Here is a 12569-nt window from a genome sequence, read left to right as displayed (position 1 = left end):
GTGCAGTAATTATCCAATAGGAGGCTCATAACTATTTGCTTAGTTAATTCCAGGTGGGTGGCAACTTTTTTTTGGGACAGGCAGTGTATATTAGTTATGGTTTTCATGAATAGTTTTTTTAATATCTCCATAAAGAATGTTAGCCATATTTGACAGCTTCAGGTAAGTTGTGTAGAAATTCAAAAGCAATCATGGTTCAGTCCTGTCATTGCATGAGGTGGGAGAACAGGTGGCAACAATGGGGAGCAGAATGATTAGACAAGAATACATAAAATAAGTATATAGTAGAGGGCTTAGAGGAGGGGTGTGTCCCAAAGGGGTTTACCCATGCCAGACATTAATGGTATATTGCTAGGATATGGCATTAATGTCAGATAGGTGCGGGTCCTACCTCTGGGACCCTCTCCTATTTCCAAAATGGGAGCACGCTCGCTCTGCTATTTTCAAAACTCACTTGGCAATGAATGGAGAGCACACAACGCATGCACTGTGTGATCTCCTTCACTTTGGCCCAATTCTGGAGATAGAAGAGGATGCCAGAGGTGGGACCTGCAACTATCTGACATTGATGGCATATCCTATCAATATTCCATCAGTGTCTGGGTTGGGAATACCACTTTATGGAGTAGACCTTCAAGTTGTGCCTTCAAAGACAACTCCTGCCAACATGTCTTATTAGGGAATACACCCTTAGGCCTGATTCCTATTTCTTTTCGCAAAGCACAGTGTATTTTGACGTTCAGATGGTGTCTGAGCGTATCAATTTTTATATTCAGACCCGTTCAATTCAATGAATTGGTCTCAGAAAATGGACAAGAATGGAAAGTGCTCCAGTTTTCAATGTGCAGACCAACAGATCATGAGGGACTGGAGAGGATCCAGAGAGGAAAAGGGATTAGTGGCTTAATTCTGTGGCTATTTTTATCAAGGCCTATAAACAGGGGTGCACATAGCCTTTCTACTGCCTGAGTCAAAAATTGAAATTGCCATGCCCCCTACCCCCCAATACCGAATTCTTAATCCAATCCCTAGCCTCTCGCCCTACTGTCAAATACATATTTGGATGGACATTACATACAACACTACGAAACATACATTGTAATACAGCACAACATACCTGTTAGATCCAGTGATACCTCTTCTGATGTGGACATTTTCTCATTTTCTCCTTTCGGACCAGACCACTTTGACAACCTCTTTCAGCCACATCTCATCTCTGCAGAGTTAGGCTCCTGTGCCCTGCCGTCAATTGCCGCACCCTCAGAGGAAGGTCGGCCGCCGCCTGAATCAAGGTACTCATCTCGTGGCAGATGTCCAGCTGCCTCTCGGCATGCTTGCTGAGCTGCGGCAGTTCTGAGTTGCGTGAGAATCGCAGCATGTTCTATATTCTGTGTTTTTCACGCAGCCCTGGCCCCATAGAAGTGAATGGGGCTTCAGGGATAAACGCATTGCATCTGGATGTAATCCGGATGCTGTCCGGATGGAATGCGCTTTTCACTTATGGTTGCTAGGAGATGTTGTTTGTAAATGTTCAGTTTTTTTTCATGCACTTGAAAAACGCATCAAAACCCATTGCACCCGCGCGGAAAAAACTGAACAACTGAACGCAATCGCAGACAAAACTGACTGAACTTGCTTGCAAAATGGCGCGAGTTTCACTGAACGCATTCTGAACACATCCGGAGTCAATCCGTATCGTTCGCGTGAAAGAGGCCTAAGGTTTTATTTATTTATGTGTTTGTTTATTTATTTATTTATTTCCTGCTTGTAAAGATCTTCTTACATAAAGTGCCCATACAAGAAATGATTACTGTTTATATAAAATATGACACAAACCAATTCAATAAATATTTAATAGGGACAAGAAGTTAGTATCATGGCCATATTTACAACTTAACTTTGCACAGAAGACAGATTTTGGGCTATTTCCAAAAGTATGTAGCATAAAGCAAACCATTTCTTCTCCGAATGTTGTAAATAAGCACATTTTCTAAGCTAGATTTATTTTCTAGAGGTTACTTATTGCAGGTTTATTACCTTCAGATAAGCAGTTTTTATTACTACTATATACAAATCAGCAGATTTTTATTTTATTATTTTGAAGACTAATAAATGGTTGCTGATATTTTACGAATATTTGGAAGTATTCCGTTGGTTAAAGAGTTTAAATTATTTCTTATTGCCTACTATTCCATACTCCATTAGAAGATTCAGCAAACACGCTACTTCTAAAAAGTAACACTACAGTCTTTCTCTTACTAAGGCTCTTGCCCCTCAGTATCTGTACAAAAATGACCTTCCCCTTTGGCTAGTGACTTAAAGGGGTTGGCAACTTTCAGGTTATTGGCCATTGTGTACGTGAGATGATTATATGGCACTTTCCTAATATAGCCTTTGTTGAAATTTTGCATCATTTTATAAGGTATGCCCCTTGTTTGCAAAGTCTTTTGTGCTGTCCACACAGAGGTCCTGTCCATAAGATGGCCGCTGATGAAGGGTCATGTGACCAGGCACATCACCTCCATGTGATTCCTCCTCCATTCAAATACACTGAACCTGCCATCTGCACTTGTTCTGTTGGAAGTTAAGTGCAGGTGCAGTGTGTTAAGTGTGTGATCTGTCTGGTCACATGACCCTCCATCAGCGGCCATCTTATGGACAGGATCTCTGTGCGGACAGCACAAAAGACTTTGTAAACAAGGGGGTACACCTTGTAAAATATAGAAAATGATACAGCATTTGAACAAAGATAACTTTCTCCCTTGGGGGTTATTTTTTGGACTTTTAAATAGCTATATGTTTTTCTGGGTTGGTGTTTTCTGGTCACATGTGTTACTTGTGGTTTTATCAGATTTTCTTTTTTCTATAGGGATTCCAAGTTTCATTTTTGAGAGCTCCTTTGGAAAATAAAAGGTGTAATCTGATTGGTTGCCATTGGTAATTGCCATCTTGCCAAGTTTTTATGGGACATCTTATAATTTCCTGTTGACCAACATGTATCATCTTTTGGTAAAAAGAGGGGAAAAAATGACAAAAAAGTAGCGTTTTCGAAAAAAGAAAAATCCTAGTGTGCAACCACTAGGGTTATTGCTGCAACATGTCATCACTTCCTCAATGGTGCAAGTCCAATTGCTGTGAACCCCACCTATCCTCAGACAGAAGTAGCTGCAGCACTGAAAGTTCTTAAGGGTATATTAGACACCCCATTTACACAGACGATTGCCGGGAGGGAAGCGTTCCTTCCTGGCAATCGCTTGCTGAGGAGACCGCTGCTATCATATGCAGCGATCGCCTCCGCAGCATGGGGAGGAGCGATCGCTATGCTATCTCTTGTCCCTATGCTATAGAGTGGTTTGGCGGTGACAGATCGTAATTAGATACCACGATCTGCTGCTGGCAAATCCTGATCTTTCAGAATGCTGAAAGATCTAGATTCCCTGATGAACGAGCGTTTGCTCATTCATCGTGCAATCGGTGGCAGTATTACACTGCCAGATGTTCACTAACGAGCGGACCCATTCAATGGTGGTTTGCTGTCTATAACATGGTCGTGTTGGCACTACGGCCGTATTAATGGGGCCTTATTGTGTAAATAATATGTCCCTACACATCTGAAGAAGGGGCTCTCAGAACCTATTCTATCTATCTATCTATCTATTCACTTATTTCATATCTATCTATCTATCTTTTTATTTATCTATAACATCTGTCATTATAATCCGGCCTGTGATTATATTGAGATGACTGCTGAAAAGTAATGCCTATTATTAGTTCTAACGACCACTGCAAAAACTCCAGGAGTTTAGGATTTTTTTTTTATATACTTAGTGTAATGGAAAATTAACAATCTATAATATGTTGACTATAAAACTTGATATAAATAATAGGTTATTTTCCCTTTCCCCAGCTACTACCTCTACTACAGATCCATGGGCTCTCCACATGGTACTCTGAACCACATAGGGCGTAATATACCTTGTGATGTAGCTTGTCATGGCTGTGTCTTCTGCATGAGGCCTTTAGGGGGAACAAAGTTTGAAGGTCACATGTGCCTTATCACAGGGTGTCACTTGGTACAAGTTCTACGTTCTCTTTACGTGTATCTACAGACGATATATATACAGCACCCATATGTCTACCGTAATGCTATAATAAAGCAAAGGCGTAACATAGGAGAAAAAAAACATTCAAATGTCTCTGATATGCAAATAGTTTATCCTGAATGTGGCAGGTTTATTGATACTATTGTAAAATTTTACAGCTTTAAACTAGACCAGACGGGCAAAAACTGCACCTTATTTCCACTATAATTTGTGACTTTTTACACTTCTCACTACTTTTCACAGTGTGTGGCCTCTCATGGACCAACAGATTTTGGCCAAAAATGGCTTAAATTATACATCAGAAACTGATTCAACAAAGAAGCGTATAATGTGGCAAATTTAATTTTATCAATAAAATCTTAAAATTAGAATGACAAACATTGGTTCAAAAATGGGGCCCACACCTATTAAACTATTGTATAAAAACGCAGTATAGATGATGTAATTGTGTCAGTTCATTGTATTATAGAACTGCACTATAGTGCCAAATAGTTAGCAATAAATAAATAAAAAAACACAGGGTCAGTTATCAAACTGGTGTCAAGTAGAACCGGCTTACTTGCCCACAGCAACCAATTAGATTTCACCTTTCATTTTCCAAAGGAGCTGTCCAAAATGAAAGTTGGAATCTGATTGGTTGCTATGAGCAACTAAGTGAGTTCTACTTTACATCAGTTTGATAAATGACCCCAATAGTCCATACAGTCCAAAATAGTGTCCATTTGAGCTCAGATATCACCAATGTGCAATGGCTCCTGACCAGGAGCAGTAATTAATGAAGCTGCTAAATGGCCATCTTGTTTTCTGTCACACTATATGCTCCCTCTATATCAGGGATGGCCAACCTGCAGCTCTCCAACTGTTGCAAAACTACAACTTCCAGCATGCCCACACTGCCTACAGCTATTAGCCTACAGCTGGGCATGGTGGGAGTTGTAGTTTTGAAACAGCTGGAGAGCCGCAGGTTGGCCATCCCTGCTCTATATCATGTTGATAGTGTTGAGTGGTGCTACCTATGGGCCATCTTAGAGGAAATGGGACTTGGAATAAACTGTCTCAAATGGATGAAGTTACTATATGTGTCTCCACAGGCCCGAATCCATTCAAACAACACTTTCTCTGATAGTTTTTGCTTATAAAGGGCCGGCCTCTTTCACCGGCATTGTTTAATATAGCCATTAAACCTTTAGCTTCTATTATACTCTCTTTATAGAGTCTAAAAGAAAAATCGGAGACAGATGTTTGACCACTATCTGATGAGATGCAAACAAACATCCAAGGTGCGACACAATCTTAGGGTAGGGCCTACATGGTCAGGTTTCTTGTTGCAATTTGGGAAGCCAATACCAGGAGTGAAATAAAAAACGAGGAGAAGTCGTATCTGTCTTTTATACTTTCACTCCATTTATGATCCACTCCTGATTTTGGCTTTCAAAACTGCATCACGAAACCTGACCGCGTGGCCGTGCCCTTAGTGCGTCACATAGACAATCCCAACTATTTCTTTTGCATGGAGTTTATAAAACACACATACACAAAATGGGTATCAGATCAGGTTCTGGATCCACCACAGAGATGAGCGCAGATCGTAAAACATATGTGGTGGACACGTCCACACTCAAAGACTTCTGGGAATAAATGTTTGATATATTCTATAAGGTGTCTAAGTTCAGAGACCCTGTTATGCCTTTACAAGGCCAGTTGGGATAGGAAGATAGTTTACCTGCAGACAGTATGGCGAAATTGGCTCCTGCTAAGATTCTGTTCCAGGCCAGGAAAACCTTGGTTGCAACCTTTCTGCCCTCAGGTGCATGAGGTTATTAAGATGATGGATGAAACTATGTACACTATAGTGCAAGAAATGGGGATATTCTCTAAATTTGAAAAACTGTGGAGTAAATGGATAGATACAGCGGGCCTGGTGACTTTTACGCTACTCCGTACTAAGCTTTCTCCAATATATAATACCAGAGTATTACTGGGCCTTATGCAGGCATGTCTCGTAGGCAAATTTTAAGTATCCATATTTTATTAGATGTATGCATCAAACTGTTATACAGTATATAAATCAACACTATATTAGGCTAAAGAGGCAGCGGAGATTATTGGAAGCTTTTAGGGTGGGAGGATTTTCGACAATGTTGCCGAGTGTGGCTATTAAAGTATGTTATTAAAAACCCAATAAAAACTGTCTGATTTCTTCTTAATAAAAAAAATTGTAAATTCATCTGAAATTTGGGGAGCTGCACTTTGCATTCTGTTGACTGGGAGTGCTTGAGGCATGCATACTGGGAAACTGAGTGAGGTGGGGTGGGGGTTATACAAAATTTTGCTATGGGACCCTGTGAAATCTGTATGCGCCCCTTGTAGAACATCACTAGCTATTATGTCCCCTTGTTTGGCTCTTTCTAGTTACATAATTCCCTATATATATATATAGTATATACACAGTATTATTAGTGTAACAAAGTCCCTGGTGATTAATGAGGCCTTTGTAACATGCTCCGCTAACTTTTCAGAGCTGAGTGGTTTTCTGTAGCAAAGGTTGCTTTGAAAAGAAAGTGAGATTGAAGAACATTGTCTAGGGTAAAGCCCATAACAATCCCCTGGTAATACAGCCTTTACATGACGGTAAAGTATTCTAATGATTTGTGTGAGAAAAAACTCCCTGTTGTACAAGAGTTCAGCAGGATGGGCTTTGTACTAGAGGAAGAAAATACTTATACTCCCCGCCTTGTGCAAACATTTTTTAATGCTGTTTTTAGTGAATTCAGAACTTAGGCTTCGCTCACATCTGCCTTGGAGTCTCTGTTGCAGATCTGGGTAAAAAAGCAGGACAAAATAGCACCCTGAGACATTGGAGACCGGCGGGCACTTTTTATTTCAGTCATATAATAGATCGTTCTCCGCCATTTTCTGTTTTTATGTTCCTAGTACACAACAGAAAAATGGAAACGACGACACAGATGTGACACCAGCCTCATTTAAAATCATAGCTTGTTCTTAACCCAATATCCAGGCCTAGGGCAGAGACCTCCCAGCACCCAGGCACATGCTGCACACGTCCACTTGCCCCTCTCCAGCTATATGCCTGACTTAGGCTACTTTCACACTGGCGTTTCTGGGTCCGCTTGTGAGATCCGTTCCAGGGCTCTCACAAGCGGCCCAAAACGGATCAGTTCAGCCCCAATGCATTCTGAATGGATAAGGATCCGTTCAGAAGGCATCAGTTTGGCTGCGGTTGGTCTTCGTTCCGCTTTTGAGGTGGACACCAAAATGCAGCTTGCAGCGTTTTGGTGTCCGCCTGACGATGCAGAGCCAAACGGATCCGTCCTGACTTACAATGTAAGTGAATGGGGACGGATCCGTTTTCACTGACACAATATGGTGCAATTGAAAACGGATCCGTCCCCCATTGACTTTCAATGTAAGTCAGGACGGATCCGTTTTGACTTAGACTTTTTGTTTTAAAGAATAATGCAAACGGATCCGTTCTGAACGGATACAAGCGTTTGCATTATCGGTGCAGATCCATCTGTGCAGATACAAGACGGATCCGGACCGAACGCAGGTGTGAAAGTAGCCTAGAAGTGGTATATTAATAGTGTGCTTCTCCCCAAACTTTGGCCTCCATCTTCCAGTCCACCACCCTGTCTATAGTCAACGCCCCTAAATAAATCCAGATCCCAGACCAGACCCCTAGATAAGTTCAGACACCCAGACCAGACAAGAAAAGCATATTCAGACCCCAGACAAGACTTTGCCCGTCTGTCTCCCAGGCTTCTGCTCAGGTCCAGGCCCGTAAAATCATTGTATCAGGAATCACGCCCAAATCAAAGAAAAATGTTCTAACTGAAAAGTGCCGGACGTGTTTATTGTCTTGTTTCATGGCTAGTACAGGTAATTTTATGTACCTTTCCTGTACTTGCTGTGAAACCTTGACAATTTGCAGATTATACTGACATGAGTGTAATCTCTGGGACACCCACAGTGACAGATTGGCCATAGACCTTACAGCGAAATTTCCAGGTGGGCCAATGCCCACGGGGCCGCCCAAGCCTTCCTCACATCCGTCGGACAGTTACATAACAATCTGATATCACAGTCTGTTTTCTTTGGATCTTATGATCTGATGGCTCATGTGTAACTCTTATCTCTGACCTCCTGACATCATACACAGTTATTTAAAGGGATCCCGTCACCATGAAAATACTAAATTATCTGCAGGCAGCATGTTATAGAGCAGGAGGAGCTGAGCAGATTGATGTGTAGTTTTATAGGAAAAGATTCAGCATAAGGGTCCATTCACACGTCCATATGTGTTTTGCACGGACATCGGCAATGTGCATTTTGCGGACCGCACATCCCCGGCACTCTCATAGAAAATGCCTTTTCTTGTCCGCAATTGCGGTCAAGAATAGGACATGTTGTATTTTTTTGTGGAACGGAAGTGCAGATCCGCAAATGCGGATAGCACATTCCGTCCCCATTGAAAATGAATGGGTCTGCACCTGTTCCGCAAAATTGGGAATGGACCCTTACCTGTAATTTATACATTTAAATCCCTGCTCATGCTGAGCTCTGAAGCCCAGGAGGTGGTCCTATCAGTGATAGAAAGCTATCTCAGTATAGAGTCATAGAGGGAAGGCTGTCAATCACTGATAGGACCGCCTCCTTGACTACATATCAATCTGTTCAGCTCCTCCTGCTCTATAACATGCTGCTTTCAGCTCAGGTTCCCTTTAAGCCATATTCTTATCAGTTTGATAGAACTGAGCTATAATGAGTAGAGATGGCCTTGCAGTTCGCCCGGCGGTCGTTTCGCGGCGAACTTTGCGCGTTCGCGATTCGCCGAACATGCGAACATATGGCAATGTCCATCGGCGCCATATTCTTTTGCATTGCGCTGAACTTTGACCCATTACACATCCATCAGGTGGGACAGGACAGCCAATTGAAACGTTTCAGCACATGGACACCCCCCCCCACCACCCTATCAAAGAACCCAATCTGGCAGCCATTTTATATTTTGTGTTTTGCCACTGTAGGAAGAGGTTGCTTTGTGGAGCAGGGACAGACTGTTAGGGACACCAAATGCTAGCTAATAGGGCCACAAAAGTCCTTTTAAGGACTGGTATAGGTGTGCCCAGGTATATACCTGCTCCCACAAAATACTGATTGAAGACTGTAATATACCTTCTTCCACAAAATACTGATTAAGGGGTTTGATATACCTGCTTCCACCAAATATTGATTGAGGGCTATGATATACCTTATTCCACAAAATACTGATTAAGTTTTTTTTTTTATACCTGCTTCCACAAAATACTGATTGAGGGCTACGATGTATCTGTTTCCACCAAATATTGATTAAGGCCTGCGATATACCTGCTTCCACAAAATACTAATTAAGGGGTTCGATATACCTGCTTCCACTAATTACTGATTGAGGGCTCCGATATACCTGCTTCCACAAAATAATGATTAAGGGGTTTGATATACCTGTTTACACCAAATATTGATTGAGGCCTACGATATACCTGCTTCCACAAAATACTGATTAAGGGGTTTGATATACCTGCTTCCACAAAATAATGATTGAGGGCTACAATATACCTGCTTCCACAAAATACTGATTAAGGGGTTCGATATACCTGTTACCACCAAATATTGATTAAGGCCTGCGATATACCTGCTTCCACAAAATACTGATTAAGGGGTTTGATATACCTGCTTACACTAATTACTGATTGAGGGCTGCGATATACCTGTTTCCACAAAATACTGATTAAGGGGTTTGATATACCTGTTTCCAACAAATATTGATTGAGGGCTGCGATATACCTGCTTCCACAAATATTGCTCTTCTTTAGGGACTTAGGCACAGGGTCATTTTGAAAATGACAGGCAGAGGAAGAGGCAGGCCATTCCGCAGGGGTGCTAGGGGTCGGGCAGGTGCACCAGGCCGAAGCCTAAGTGGGAAGTTGGAGAAGGTGCATGCGATTAGTTCAAAGGGCGCACCAGAGTTGGTTGAGTAGTAGCTCTCTCACCCTTCTGCTTCTGCACCCTCCTCATCCTCTGTATCTGCACCCTCCTCACTCTCTGCTGTGTGCACCCCCAATGACACCACCACCATAGCCCCTCCACTCGAGTCAGAGGAATTATTTTCCCATCCATTCCCAGACCTCACCGATGCGCAGCCATTCTTGACATTGGATGAGGAAGAGGAGGTAGCAACGGCCGCCATCCAGCGGTCTGACAACAGTTCCCAAATCAGTTCAAGGAGGGAGGTTCCTGCTGTTGCTGCCTACTCCGAGATCTCAAATGTCAGTGGTGGTGAAGGTGACAATGATGATGTGTCGATGGACGTCACGTGGGTGCTCACAAGAGAGGAAGAAGAGGGGAGTTCAGATGGAGAGACGGAACAGCAGAGAAGGAGGAGAAGGAGGAGAAGCAGGCAGAGCTCGCAGGGCACAGGAGGCAAAAAGCAGACTGCAAATGTATCTGGAGTGTGCCGTCCACCATGCACGGTCACTTCTGGCACTCCCAGGATGCCGGCATATGGCTCTGCAATGTGGGTGGTCCTATCAGTGATAGAAAGCTATCTCAGTATAGAGTCATAGAGGGAAGGCTGTCAATCACTGATAGGACCGCCTCCTTGACTACATATCAATCTGTTCAGCTCCTCCTGCTCTATAACATGCTGCTTTCAGCTCAGGTTCCCTTTAAGCCATATTCTTATCAGTTTGATAGAACTGAGCTATAATGAGTAGAGATGGCCTTGCAGTTCGCCCGGCGGTCGTTTCGCGGCGAACTTTGCGCGTTCGCGATTCGCCGAACATGCGAACATATGGCAATGTCCATCGGCGCCATATTCTTTTGCATTGCACTGAACTTTGACCCATTACACATTCATCAGGTGGGACAGGACAGCCAATTGAGACGTTTCAGCACATGGACCCCCCCCCCCCCCCACCCTATCAAAGAACCCGATCTGGCAGCCATTTTAATTTTTTGTGTTTTGCCACTGTAGGAAGAGGTTGCTTTGTGGAGCAGGGACAGACTGTTAGGGACACCAAATGCTAGCTAATAGGGCCACAAAAGTCCTTTTAAGGACTGGTATAGGTGTGCCCAGGTATATACCTGCTCCCACAAAATACTGATTGAAGGCTGTAATATACCTTCTTCCACAAAATACTGATTAAGGGGTTTGATATACCTGCTTCCACCAAATATTGATTGAGGGCTATGATATACCTTATTCCACAAAATACTGATTAAGGGTTTTTTTTATACCTGCTTCCACAAAATACTGATTGAGGGCTACGATGTATCTGTTTCCACCAAATATTGATTAAGGCCTGCGATATACCTGCTTCCACAAAATACTAATTAAGGGGTTCGATATACCTGCTTCCACTAATTACTGATTGAGGGCTCCGATATACCTGCTTCCACAAAATAATGATTAAGGGGTTTGATATACCTGTTTACACCAAATATTGATTGAGGCCTACGATATACCTGCTTCCACAAAATACTGATTAAGGGGTTTGATATACCTGCTTCCACAAAATAATGATTGAGGGCTACAATATACCTGCTTCCACAAAATACTGATTAAGGGGTTCGATATACCTGTTACCACCAAATATTGATTAAGGCCTGCGATATACCTGCTTCCACAAAATACTGATTAAGGGGTTCGATATACCTGTTTCCACCAAATATTTATTGAGGCCTGCGATATACCTGCTTCCACAAAATACTGATTAAGGGGTTTGATATACCTGCTTACACTAATTACTGATTGAGGGCTGCGATATACCTGCTTCCACAAAATAATTATTAAGAGGTTTGATATACCTGTTTACACCAAATATTGATTGAGGCCTACGATATACCTGCTTCTGCAAAATACTAATTAAGGGGTTTGATATACCTGCTTCCACAAAATACTGATTGAGGGCTGCGATATACCTGTTTCCACAAAATACTGATTAAGGGGTTTGATATACCTGTTTCCAACAAATATTGATTGAGGGCTGCGATATACCTGCTTCCACAAATATTGCTCTTCTTTAGGGACTTAGGCACAGGGTCATTTTGAAAATGACAGGCAGAGGAAGAGGCAGGCCATTCCGCAGGGGTGATAGGGGTCTGGCAGGTGCACTAGGCCGAAGCCTAAGTGGGAAGTTGGAGAAGGTGCATGCGATTAGTTCAAAGGGCGCACCAGAGTTGGTTGAGTAGTAACTCTCTTACCCTTCCGCTTCTGCACCCTCCTCATCCTCTGTATCTGCACCCTCCTCACTCTCTGCTGTGTGCACCCCCAATGACGCCACCACCATAGCCCCTCCACTCGAGTCAGAGGAATTATTTTCCCATCCATTCCCAGACCTCACCGATGCGCAGCCATTCTTGACATCGAATGAGGAAGAGGAGGTAGCAACGGCCGCCATCCAGCGG

At 42.8% G+C, this 12569-nt stretch overlaps 1 protein-coding gene across 2 annotated transcripts in view; it reads left to right on the top strand.

Annotated features, from left to right (window-relative positions):
- The window catches only part of PLCH2 (phospholipase C eta 2), a 741045-nt gene that overhangs the window by 50375 nt on the left and 678101 nt on the right, over window positions 1-12569 (top strand). Inside the window, exon 1 of one of the 2 annotated variants that reach the window (XM_040427403.1) lies at window positions 1185-1292. The exons of the other annotated variant lie outside the window; for it this stretch is intronic. The gene's annotated coding sequence lies outside the window, so the exon portion shown is untranslated. Of the gene's footprint in view, window positions 1-1184; window positions 1293-12569 lie in introns of those variants that run through there. 2 annotated transcript variants of the gene reach the window in all.

This window comes from Bufo bufo, chromosome 1 (genome assembly GCF_905171765.1).
Source record: "Bufo bufo chromosome 1, aBufBuf1.1, whole genome shotgun sequence".
NCBI lineage: Eukaryota > Metazoa > Chordata > Amphibia > Anura > Bufonidae > Bufo > Bufo bufo.
Note: the sequence above shows the minus strand (reverse complement) of the source record. Positions and strands in the feature narration are given on the sequence as shown.